We start from the raw sequence: 11,512 nt of genomic DNA, 5'->3' as shown, positions 1-11,512 counted from the left end.
CTGTTCTGAAAGAACCTTTTGTTCCTTTTTTACATTTTATATTTTATGATTTTCTGTTTATATGATTTCAAAGAGTATGCTATACACTTTAAAAAAACTGTTCCTACACTAAGACTTTTGGGACATCCTGTGTTTGCGTTTTTATTTTTACATTTCACAAAATCACAGAAATTCAGTGGTGAAAGGAACCTGAAAAGCCATCCGTTTTAACTGGCATTAACAACCAGAATACTCTGGACAATGACCTTAAAGAAGTGATCAGTCAGTGTCCTCGTGAAGACCACCATGGAAAGGAAACCCATGGCCCATCTAGACACCCTCTTTGGCTTCCAAACACCTTTATGTTTTAGGAAGCTTTTCCTTACATTGAGGCAATTTGCCACCTGTTTCTCCTTGTTTGTTTTTTTTTACTCTGGGACCAAGCAAAATAAGTGACTTGCACAGGGTCACCCAACTAGTAAGTATATGAGGCTAGATTTGAACCTAGCTAGGATCAGGATCCCATCTCCAGGCCTGGCTCTCTTTCCACTGAGTCACCTAGCTGTCATTCTTCCTTGTGTGAACCCATCAAATAACTGCCTTTCTTTTGAGTCTTTTAAAGACTAAACATGACCATTCCTTTTTTCTTCCCAGTCCTTATATAGCATGTTCTACGGTCTTCTTACCCTTCTGATCTTCCCTTCCGGACTCATTGTACTTTGACATCATTTCCCCTAAAATGTAGAGCCCAGAACTGAACATGTACATGCTTCAAGATATAGACTGAGCATGTACAAAAATATTTATATCCATGCTCTTTGTGGTGGCAAAAAACTGGAAAAAGAGGGTCTGCCCTTCTATTGGGGAATGGCTGGATGAATTGTGGTATCTGTTGGTGATGGAATACTATTGTGCTCAAAGGAATAATGAACTGGAGGAATTCCACATGAACTGGAAAGACCTCCAGGAAATGATGCAGAGTGAAAGGAGCAGAGCCAGAAGAACATTGTACACAGAGACTGATACACTGTGGTAAAATAGAGTATAATGGACTTCTGTACTGGCAGCAATGATCCAAGACAATTCTGAGGGATTTATGGTAAAGAACGCTACCCACATTCAGAGGAAGAACTGCAGGAGTGGAAACACAGAAGAAAAATAACTGCTTGAACACATGGGTTGATGCGGACATGATTGGGGATGTGGACTCGAAACTACCACCCTAGAACAACTATCAATAATATGGAAATAGGTCTTGATCGATGACACATGAAGAAACCAGTGGAAATGCGTGTTGGCTATGCGGGGGTTGGGGGGGGAAGGGGAGTAGGGAAGGAGAGAGGAAGAATATGAGTCATGTAACCACAGAAAAATTTTTTCTAAAAAAAAAGATATAGTCTGAGCATGGTTACTATGTGGGTTCATTATGCTTGACTGTGTTCATTTGTTAAAAGGCCTTTTTTATTTTCTGATTTTAATTGAGGATATAGTTGGAAGGGGAGGATTGGTAAGAAAATAGAAGAGGACCTTTAAAACATCTTTTAAAGCATTGAAGAGAACAGAAAGAAGTTCAGAAAGGAAAATATAATCAGAATAGCTTTAAAAATATATGTGGAGAATAATATGCTTTTTTCTTTCTAAAATTAATATGTTGAATTTATTATATACTCTTGTAAAACCATTACCTTCCATCTTAGAATCAATACTGTGTATTGGTTCCAAGGCAGAAGAGAAGTAAGGGCTAGGCGGGCTAGGCAATGGGGGTTAAGTGACTTGCCCAGGGCCACACAGCTAGGAAAAGGTCTGAGGCCAGATTTGGACCAAGGGCCTCCTATCTCTCTCTAGGCCTGGCTCTCAAACCACTGAACCACCTAGCTGCTTCTTTATTATACACTTCTTAAAAGTAGTCTGAATACTTACAGTTGTTTTTTTTTTTACAGTTTTGTAACTGAATAGTTACAGTTTTACAAAGAATCTTTTTTCATATTACTTTCTGTATGTTTCTATATTTCTATATTTCATGATAGGAGGAGTGAGTTGTTGGGGGGGAAAGAAGAAAATTTCCCGAGTGCTTGTTATAGTCAACAATAAGCAAATATTTATGAAGTGCCTACTATGTGCCAGAAGAAAGGCAAAAGACAGGAACTCACAGTCTAATAGAGGAGACAACAAGCAAACAACTATATTTGGAAACTGTACAAAAAACTCTATGCAGGGTAAATAGGAGATAATCGACTAAGGGAAGGCACTAGAATTAAGGATGGGCGGGATTTTAGCTAGATCACAGAATCTAGAATGTAGAAATGAAAAGGAGAGCATTCTAGGCATGGGGGACAGCTAGACAAAATACCCAGAGCTGAAAAAACAGTGTCTTGTTCAAGGAATAGCATGGAGACCAGTGCCACTGGATTGAAGAATAGTTAGAAGGTATAAGAGGTTTGGAAAGGTAGGAAAGGGCTAGGTTATAAAGGACTTTGATTGCAAAATGGGGGATTTTGTATTTTATCTTGGAGGTGATGGAGAAGTTCTGAAATTTATTGAAAAAGTGGGATGATATGGTTAAAATTTTAATTTAGGAAAATCACCAGTATGGAGAATGGACTAAAGTGGGGAAAGACTTGTGGTAGGCATATCAACCATTTGGCTACCACAATAGACTAGATGGGTTGGCACCAGGGAGATGGCAGTATCAGAGGAAATAAGGAAGCATATTTGAAAAGTGTTGCCAAGATGAAACTGACAGGCTTTGGTGACAGATAAGTGTGCAAAAAATCTGTCCTATCTGTATTAAAAACCACTAAGGCAGAACTCCAAGCCAATAACCATTTATTAAAGGGATCTTACCACTTTACTGAATGGGACTTCAGATCTTCTTCCCAAACTGAGATGTCCCTTTCTTCCCCAGTAAAAGTTTTACAACTATCAGGTCTCAGACAGCCCAGAAAAATAGAAATTCTCATTAGTGGTTATAGGGCGGCAAAACTACATCCAAACTCTACAGACCAGTAGTCACAGAGCAGTGGGGTAAACACAGGGCAACAGGCTAGACAAACTGCTACACACACACACACACACACACACACACACACACACACACACACCCCACTCAATGCTGGACAATAAACAGAAATGATAAAGGGCCAAGGGGCTCCCAAAATAAGCAGGAGACTTTCCATGAATGGTCAAGGAGTAAGAAAAGGATAATCTCCGTTTATAGGATGGGTGTCAAGATCTAATTATCATCTCCAGATAATCTGATAAAGACAACTTAGTTAGTAATGAAACAATACACGGGAGACGATCTTGACTGTTAACTCATAGCTGCTTCTCCGAAGTGCCATTGAGTCACAAGTTTATTATATATGAAAATTCAAACTCCCCTTCACCCGAAATCACAGAGACAGTTTTACAGCTTCGTAGACATTGAAATGAGTTTAGACAACACACAGAAACCTCAGAAACTTCAAGGTGAAGATAAGAACCAGGCTGGACCTTCAGCTACATGATTATCAACAAGCTAAGTCTGAGAATACTTTTCTACAGGGCAAAATGCCGGGCTAAACTAAGGTGTCAGCCTCGGGTTGCCAAGCAGCTGCATTTCTGACCAAAGGGGAAGAATGTTAACCTCTTGACTACTGGTTTGCTAAGAGCTTAAAGCTGTTCAATAAGGAAAGGTGTGGATCAGAAAAGGAGTCAAAAGAGGAGTCTCAGATTTTTATCTATTTGAGACTTTTTCTCTTATTGGCCCCCCACAGATGGGCAGGATATATACCCATTGCCAACTAAAGGGCCATAAGATGGGCAATGGAATGCTTATCTCCCCAAGTTAGGTGAGGGAAGGGGTCCAGATGTCAGAATGATCCTTTTCTTCCTATTGGCATTTACTCATCAGGTCACTAGGGTAGAGATCCTCTAGTTATGACATTTTTGTGGTTAAACGAATGCACTCAAGACTCTTAATTTACTATCATAAACTTGCTTCTTATTGCCTAAAAAAGTCTGAAATGAGAAAGAATCTCTTTAACCTGATGTGAGTAGGGAGCAGCTGGGTAGCTCAGTGGATTGAGAGTCAGGCCTAAAGACGGGAGGTCCTGGGTTCAAATCCGGCCTCAGACACTTCCCAGCTGTGTGACCCTGGGCAAGTCACTTGACCCCCACTGTCCACCCTTACCACTCTTCCACCTAGGAGCCAATACACAGAAGTTAAGGGTTTAAAAATAAAAAAATAAAATAAAATAAAATAAAAAATAACCTGATGTGAGTATAATATTAGAAGCTATATGGGCAAACTTCATTAACTCCATAGGAATGTGAGTATAATAAACAATCATCACACATGTAATCACACTAAACTGAGTGATACTAATGGGAAATAAACTAGGGATAGTTTATTTCTTCTGTTGATCAATATGTCAGTTACTTTTCTTGGGAATTAAGAATAACGCCTAGATTTTGAATCTGGTGGACTGGGAGAATGTCATTACCCTCAATAGTCATTGAAGCTTTATAGAGGGGAGGGTTTGGGGAGAACTGAGGGAAAACATGACAAGGGGGGTGAGGTCAGGTTTAGACATGTTGAGTTTAAGATATCTGCTGGAGATCCAGTTAGAGATATCTAATAGGCAGTTGGAGATATGAGCCTGGAGGTCATCAGAGACGTCATGGCTGAACCAGTACATTTGATGGTCGTCAGTGTAGAGATAATTGAATCCACGGGTGCTGACGAGACCACCAAGTGAAATAGTATAGAGGGAGAAGAAAAGAAGACCCACAGCAGAGCCCCCCGTGGGACCCCCCCAAAGTTAATGAGAATGATGGGGATGAAGATCCAGCTAAGGAAATTGAGAAGGAAGAGTCAGATAGGCAGGAGGAGAATCAGGAGAAAGTGATATCAAGAAAACCCAGAGAGAAGATTATCAGTGTAACCCAGGCTCCTCCGGGCATAGAGATGCCCCTACAAACAAGGAATACAATGGGCTCCATATTAGTGGACTCAAAAGGTCCATCATTGCCAGGAGAAGTTTATTATGCCTAACCCTGCCATGGTACACTGGAGTATAGGACCTGGAGTCAGGAAGACTCTTCTGGAGTTTATTTTATTTTGTTTTATTTTTTAAACCCTTACCTTCCATCTTGGAGTCAATACTGTGTATTGGCTTCAAGGCAGAAGAGTGATAAGGGTAGGCAATGGGGGTCAAGTGACTTGCCCAGGGTCACACAGCTGGGAAGTGTCTGAGGCTGGATTTGAACCTAGGACCTCCCATCTCTAGGCCTGACTCTCAAATCCACTGAGCTACCCAGCTGCCCCCTACTCACATCAGGTTAAAGAGATTCTTTCTCACTTCAGACTTTTTTAGGCAATAAGAAGCAACCAGCTGCCCCCCTCTTTTGGAGTTTAACTCTGGCTTCAGAGACTTATTTCTTAACCCTCCTTGCCTCAGGTTTCTAGTAAAATGAGCTAGAGAAGGAAATGACAAATCACTCCAGTATCTTTGCCAAGAAAACCCTAATGGGGTCACAAAAAGAGTTAGATTTAACTGAAATGACTAAACAACAACAAACCCAGCAAGGATATGAAACAAGGATATGGTGCCCTCCTCCATCTCCTTTTTGAAGCATCCATGATGAATATTTTATAGCTTTAAGTGACTAGGAAGATTCATAGAAGCCCTAGGAGGTAAATCTTGATGACAGCTTCATCTCCTTTTTGGGAAAGGATTAGGGAAGGAGATAGGGCCTAGGCCTCCCCAAATTGTGTGTGGGGATTAAAAAATGGTATGACATGAATGGGCAGTTCTCAGAGGAAGAAACTAAAATTATCTATAGTCATATGCAAAAATGCTCCAAATCACTACTAATTAGAGAAATGGAAATGAACACAACTCTCAAATACCATCTCACACCTCTCAGATTGGCTAACATGGCCAAAAAGGAAAATGATAAATGTTGGAAGGGAGGTGGGACTCTAATACATTGCTGGTGGAACTGTGAACTGATACAATTCTGGAGAGCAATATGGAACCACACTCAAAGGGCCATAAAACCATAAGTACCCTTCTAGTTATCATACCACTACTGGGTCTGAATCCCAAAGATATCTGAGTTAAGGGGAAAGGATCTACCGACACAAAAACATTTTTAGCAGCTCTTTTTGTAGTAGCAAAGAATTGGAAATTGAAGGCTTCTCTGTCATTTGGGGAATGGATGAACGAGTTGTGCTGTATGGTTGTAATAGAATACTATGGCACGATAAATAATGACAAACAGGATGAGTTCAGGAAGACTTAAATGAACTGATGCAAAGTGAGGTGAGCAGACTGAAAAGAACAATGTGTACAAGTAACAGAAATGTTATATGATGATCAACTGTGAAGGACTAAACCATTATCAGCAAAGCAAGTTTCCATGATTATCACAAGGAATTCATGATGAAAAATTCTATTGTAGACTCTCAGAAAGGGAAAAAAAAGGTGAGGGGGAATTAAAGAAAAATCTATAGAACTGGTAGAAGGATCACACAATGTGTAAAAGTATGGGTTGGTTTTAGCTGGTAACAATTGAGGGAGTGTCAATATTGCTAAGGTCATAATTTCACTGAGATATTGAAATGCACAGCAATTTAAGGCTTACAACATCCTTTCTTCATAATAATTCTGGGCGTTTCATAACCTAAGTATCATTATTTTGATTTTGCGCTCTACAACCTGAATCTCAGAGCATTGAAGTGACTTGTACAAAACATATTGTATGTATAAGCATATTGTACAATTGGGTCTCCAATCCAGGTCACAAGGAACTGGAATAGTCACTGAGAGCTGGAATAATCTAGTCCAGTGATGGCAAACCTATGACACGCGTGTCAGCACTGACACACGTAGCCATTTTCGATGACACACAGTCGCATGCAGAGAAGGATGGGGGGCCGCATGCCGAGGATGAAACATTTGCTGTGGTGTAGTGTAGACACTCTGCACTATAGATGACAATTCTACCTATATTAATTTAACTATTTTGGTTTATTAAATACAGTTATGTATTACAATTATACATTTTTGTTATTTAAACTATAAATATTGCAGAATGATGTTTTTTTCTCGAAGTGACACACCACCCAGTTTATGCTCGGTTTTGGGGCGAATTTTGACACACCAAGCTCAAAAGGTGCCCATCACTGATCTAGTCCAACCCAACTATTTGCTAGATGAAGAAGCCAAGGCCCAGAGAAGATAAAGTGACTTGCCTAAAATCACACACTAGGACTGAACCCATATCCTTAAGAGCCTTTCCCCATAAGATAAATGGTCAAAAGATATTAACAGTTTTCAACAGAAGAAATTTAAGCTATCAACAATGACATGAAAAAAATATCCTATAGCAAAGGTATCAATTGCTTCAACTACTCCCCAGTATCTCCAGAATCAAATTAAAATGTAATTGAGAAATATTTAACAAAATAAATAAAAATACAACAGACTATAGATAATGTTAATATGTGATTTTCTAAGTCAATATGCTATGTGCAGAGATCCTTATGACCTGTTTAGTGATCCCACCTTGACACCAGTATTCTATAGCACTAGGAATTAGAGAAATTAAATTAAAAGAACTCAAGTGCTATAATTAATATTTATCAGCTTCTTTGTGCCCACGCATATTTTTTTAATTTTTTCAGTTACATGTGGAAACAGTTTTTGACAATTGTTTTCTGACATTTTGGGATTCAGATTTTTTTCTCTCCTTCTCTTTCTCCCACCCTCCCCGAGGAGCTAAATTGTTATGTTTATGGTATGTTCTACCAGCCCTTTCATGTAAACCTTATTTCCATGTTGCTCATATCATGACAGAAAACATATCACACATACAATAAAAAATTCATGAAGGAAATAAAGTGGAAGATGGCATGCTTTGATCTGGAGTCAAGTCAGACTCCAAAAATCTTTGGCTGTGGATAGAATTTTTCATCATGAATTCCTTGTGATAATCATGGAAACTTGCTTTGCTGATAATGGTTTAGTCCTTCACAGTTGATCATCATATAACATTTCTGTTACTTGTACACATTGTTCTTTTCAGTCTGCTCACCTCACTTTGCATCAGTTCATTTAAGTCTTCCTGAACTCATCCTGTTTGTCATTATTTATCGTGCCATAGTATTCTATTACAACCATACAGCACAACTCGTTCATCCATTCCCCAAATGACAGAGAAGCCTTCAATTTCCAATTCTTTGCTACTACAAAAAGAGCTGCTAAAAATGTTTTTGTGTCGGTAGATCCTTTCCCCTTAACTCAGATATCTTTGGGATTCAGACCCAGTAGTGGTATGATAACTAGAAGGGTACTTATGGTTTTATGGCCCTTTGAGTGTGGTTCCATATTGCTCTCCAGAATTGTATCAGTTCACAGTTCCACCAGCAATGTATTAGAGTCCCACCTCCCTTCCAACATTTATCATTTTCCTTTTTGGCCATGTTAGCCAATCTGAGAGGTGTGAGATGGTATTTGAGAGTTGTGTTCATTTCCATTTCTCTAATTAGTAGTGATTTGGAGCATTTTTGCATATGACTATAGATAATTTTAGTTTCTTCCTCTGAGAACTGCCCATTCATGTCATACCATTTTTTAATCCCCACACACAATTTGGGGAGGCCTAGGCCCTATCTCCTTCCCTAATCCTTTCCCAAAAAGGAGATGAAGCTGTCATCAGGATTTACCTCCTAGGGCTTCTATGAATCTTCCTAGTCACTTAAAGCTATAAAATATTCATCATGGATGCTTCAAAAAGGAGATGGAGGAGGGCACCATATCCTTGTTTCATATCCTTGCTGGGTTTGTTGTTGTTTAGTCATTTCAGTTAAATCTAACTCTTTTTGTGACCCCATTAGGGTTTTCTTGGCAAAGATACTGGAGTGGTTTGTCATTTCCTTCTCTAGCTCATTTTACTAGAAACCTGAGGCAAGGAGGGTTAAGAAATAAGTCTCTGAAGCCAGAGTTAAACTCCAAAAGAGGGGGGCAGCTGGTTGCTTCTTATTGCCTAAAAAAGTCTGAAGTGAGAAAGAATCTCTTTAACCTGATGTGAGTAGGGGGCAGCTGGGTAGCTCAGTGGATTTGAGAGTCAGGCCTAGAGACGGGAGGTCCTAGGTTCAAATCCGGCCTCAGACACTTCCTAGCTGTGTGACCCTGGGCAAGTCACTTGACCCCCATTGCCTACCCTTATCACTCTTCTGCCTTGGAGCCAATACACAGTATTGACTCCAAGATGGAAGGTAAGGGTTTAAAAAATAAAACAAAATAAAATAAACTCCAGAAGAGTCTTCCTGACTCCAGGTCCTATACTCCACTGTACCAAGGCAGGGTTAGGCATAATAAACTTCCTTTTGTTAATTGTTCCATGAGTTGCAAGGGCATCATTTCAATTCAAAGATAAATCTTAACTAAGGGAGTCCTAGTATTAGTACCGTCTATAACAACCTCACACCTTTCAGATCAGTAAGTTTAACAAAAAAGAAAAATGATATATTTTGTATATTTTGGAGGGTCTGAAGGAAAATAGAATTGTTCCAGCTATTCTGGAAATTCATTTGCAACTAGACCCAGAAAATTATCAAACTATATATTCCCCTTGACCTTGTCATTAGATATAAGGGATAAAAATTTAAAGGGTTGGACTAAATAAATGAGAAATGTGGTCACCAGAAATTATTACTCAAGTCAGAATGACTTTTTTACAGTAGTTTATTTACAAAAGAAGAAAGGATGAAAGTAAGGAAATCAGAGAGAGAGTAGGTAATTACTCCAGCCCAGTCTAACCTGGCAGGGCTTCTGAGGTCCCAGCAAAGGGTTCCCAGAAATAAATTAAACAAGGGTTTTAGCCACGAGGCCTCATCCAAGACGAGGAGCCTCGCTAGAGGCTAGTACCTCTCAGAAAAGCCAGGAAAGGGAGTCAATCTTTTTCACTCACCCATGTGGTAGCTCTAAGGGAAAAATCAAAGAGCAGGCCAAGGTCCCAAGCTGGAGCTACTTCAAGGTCAAGTTTGAAGGCGAACAATCTGCTCACAGGAAGTTCTTGCCACTTTTAAAGACCATTCCTTTCATCACTTCCTGTGCCTTCCTTCCACTTTACGTGGACCAATTACAGTTAAAGTTTTGCTTAGGACTGCCCAGGGGGCAGTCAGTCGATTCTGATTTGTCACCCACTATCACACACATGGGTTACAGACCTCCCCCACTTAAGGATAAGTGGGGTGTATATGATTCTAGTGATTAAATCTAAAAATGGGCAGGGGAGAGATTAATCCTATCTTCACATAGACCTCTACTCCAAAGAAATCAAAAAAAGGAAAAAAAAAACTCTTAGGTGCAAAAATATTTATCACAGCTCTTTTTGTGGTAGTCAAAAATTGGAAAGTAAAAGGAGCATCTTCCTAATGAATAATTACTAAATAAGTTATGGCATATGAACAAGGTGAAATATTATTATACCCTAAGAAATAAGGAAATGAAGTTTCAGAGAAAACTGGGAACTTATGCAAAGTGAATAGAACTAGGAGAGCAATTTATATAATGATAACATTATAGAGAAAAATGATTTTGAAAAAAATTCTAGAATTCTGAGCAACATAATGATAAAGCTCACATCCAAAAAAATGAAGATAAAACCATGACACTGACCTCCTCATAGAGAGGTGATGAAATTCCAAAGCAGAAAGAGACAGACATTTTTGCTCTTGGCTAATGTGGGCACTGGTTTTTGTTTCTGGTTTTGTTTTTTTAAACCCTTACCTTAGGATTGATACAGTGGGAGAGGCTTCTGGAAACAAGAGTCACTGGGCTTGGGCTTAGCCCCACCTGATAGCTATTGTCTTTTACTTTAGGGTCCATTATTCACTCTGAAACTGCTAGCCTGAGATTCCCTTCAGGGTGGATTCTCACGGGAACAGGGAACAAGTACAAGCTTTGGGTGCTCCAACTTACAAGCTAGTCCTAAAACTTGGGATTCATTAGATCTTACTAGGCTACAAGTTTGGGGTTTCTAGATTCCATGTTGATAGGATCAAGTGTATTGATTCCAAGACAGAAGAGCGGTAAGGGTAGGCAAGGGGGGTCAAGTGACTTGCCCAGGGTCACACAGCTAGGAAGTGTCTGAGGCCAAATTTGAACCCAGGACTTCCCATCTCTGGGCCGGGTGTCAATCCACTGACAGCTTCCCCCCCACATTCATTTTAATATGATATCCAGTGGTGTTGCCTTTATGAAAAAATCATTCTGCCAAAGAGGTTGGAAAAAATACACTTTCTGAAATCAGGCTGTGATTACTGACTTAAAGTGTTAAGATTAAAAATGATAAAGACTGAGATAATAAGAGAAATTAGTAGTTTAATTAAAGCCATGGCCATGTTGGTAAAAAAAAAAATATATATATGACCGCGCCTGCCTAGCTTTTAGATTTACCACCAGAGCCCATCCTCTCTCTCACCACATGGGTGAGTCAGCTCCTCAGGAAGATCCAGAGGCCTTCTTTTGGCCCTCCTCTG

This window comes from Gracilinanus agilis, chromosome 6, assembly GCF_016433145.1.
Source record: "Gracilinanus agilis isolate LMUSP501 chromosome 6, AgileGrace, whole genome shotgun sequence".
Taxonomy (NCBI): domain Eukaryota; kingdom Metazoa; phylum Chordata; class Mammalia; order Didelphimorphia; family Didelphidae; genus Gracilinanus; species Gracilinanus agilis.
This window is presented reverse-complemented; position numbering follows the sequence as displayed.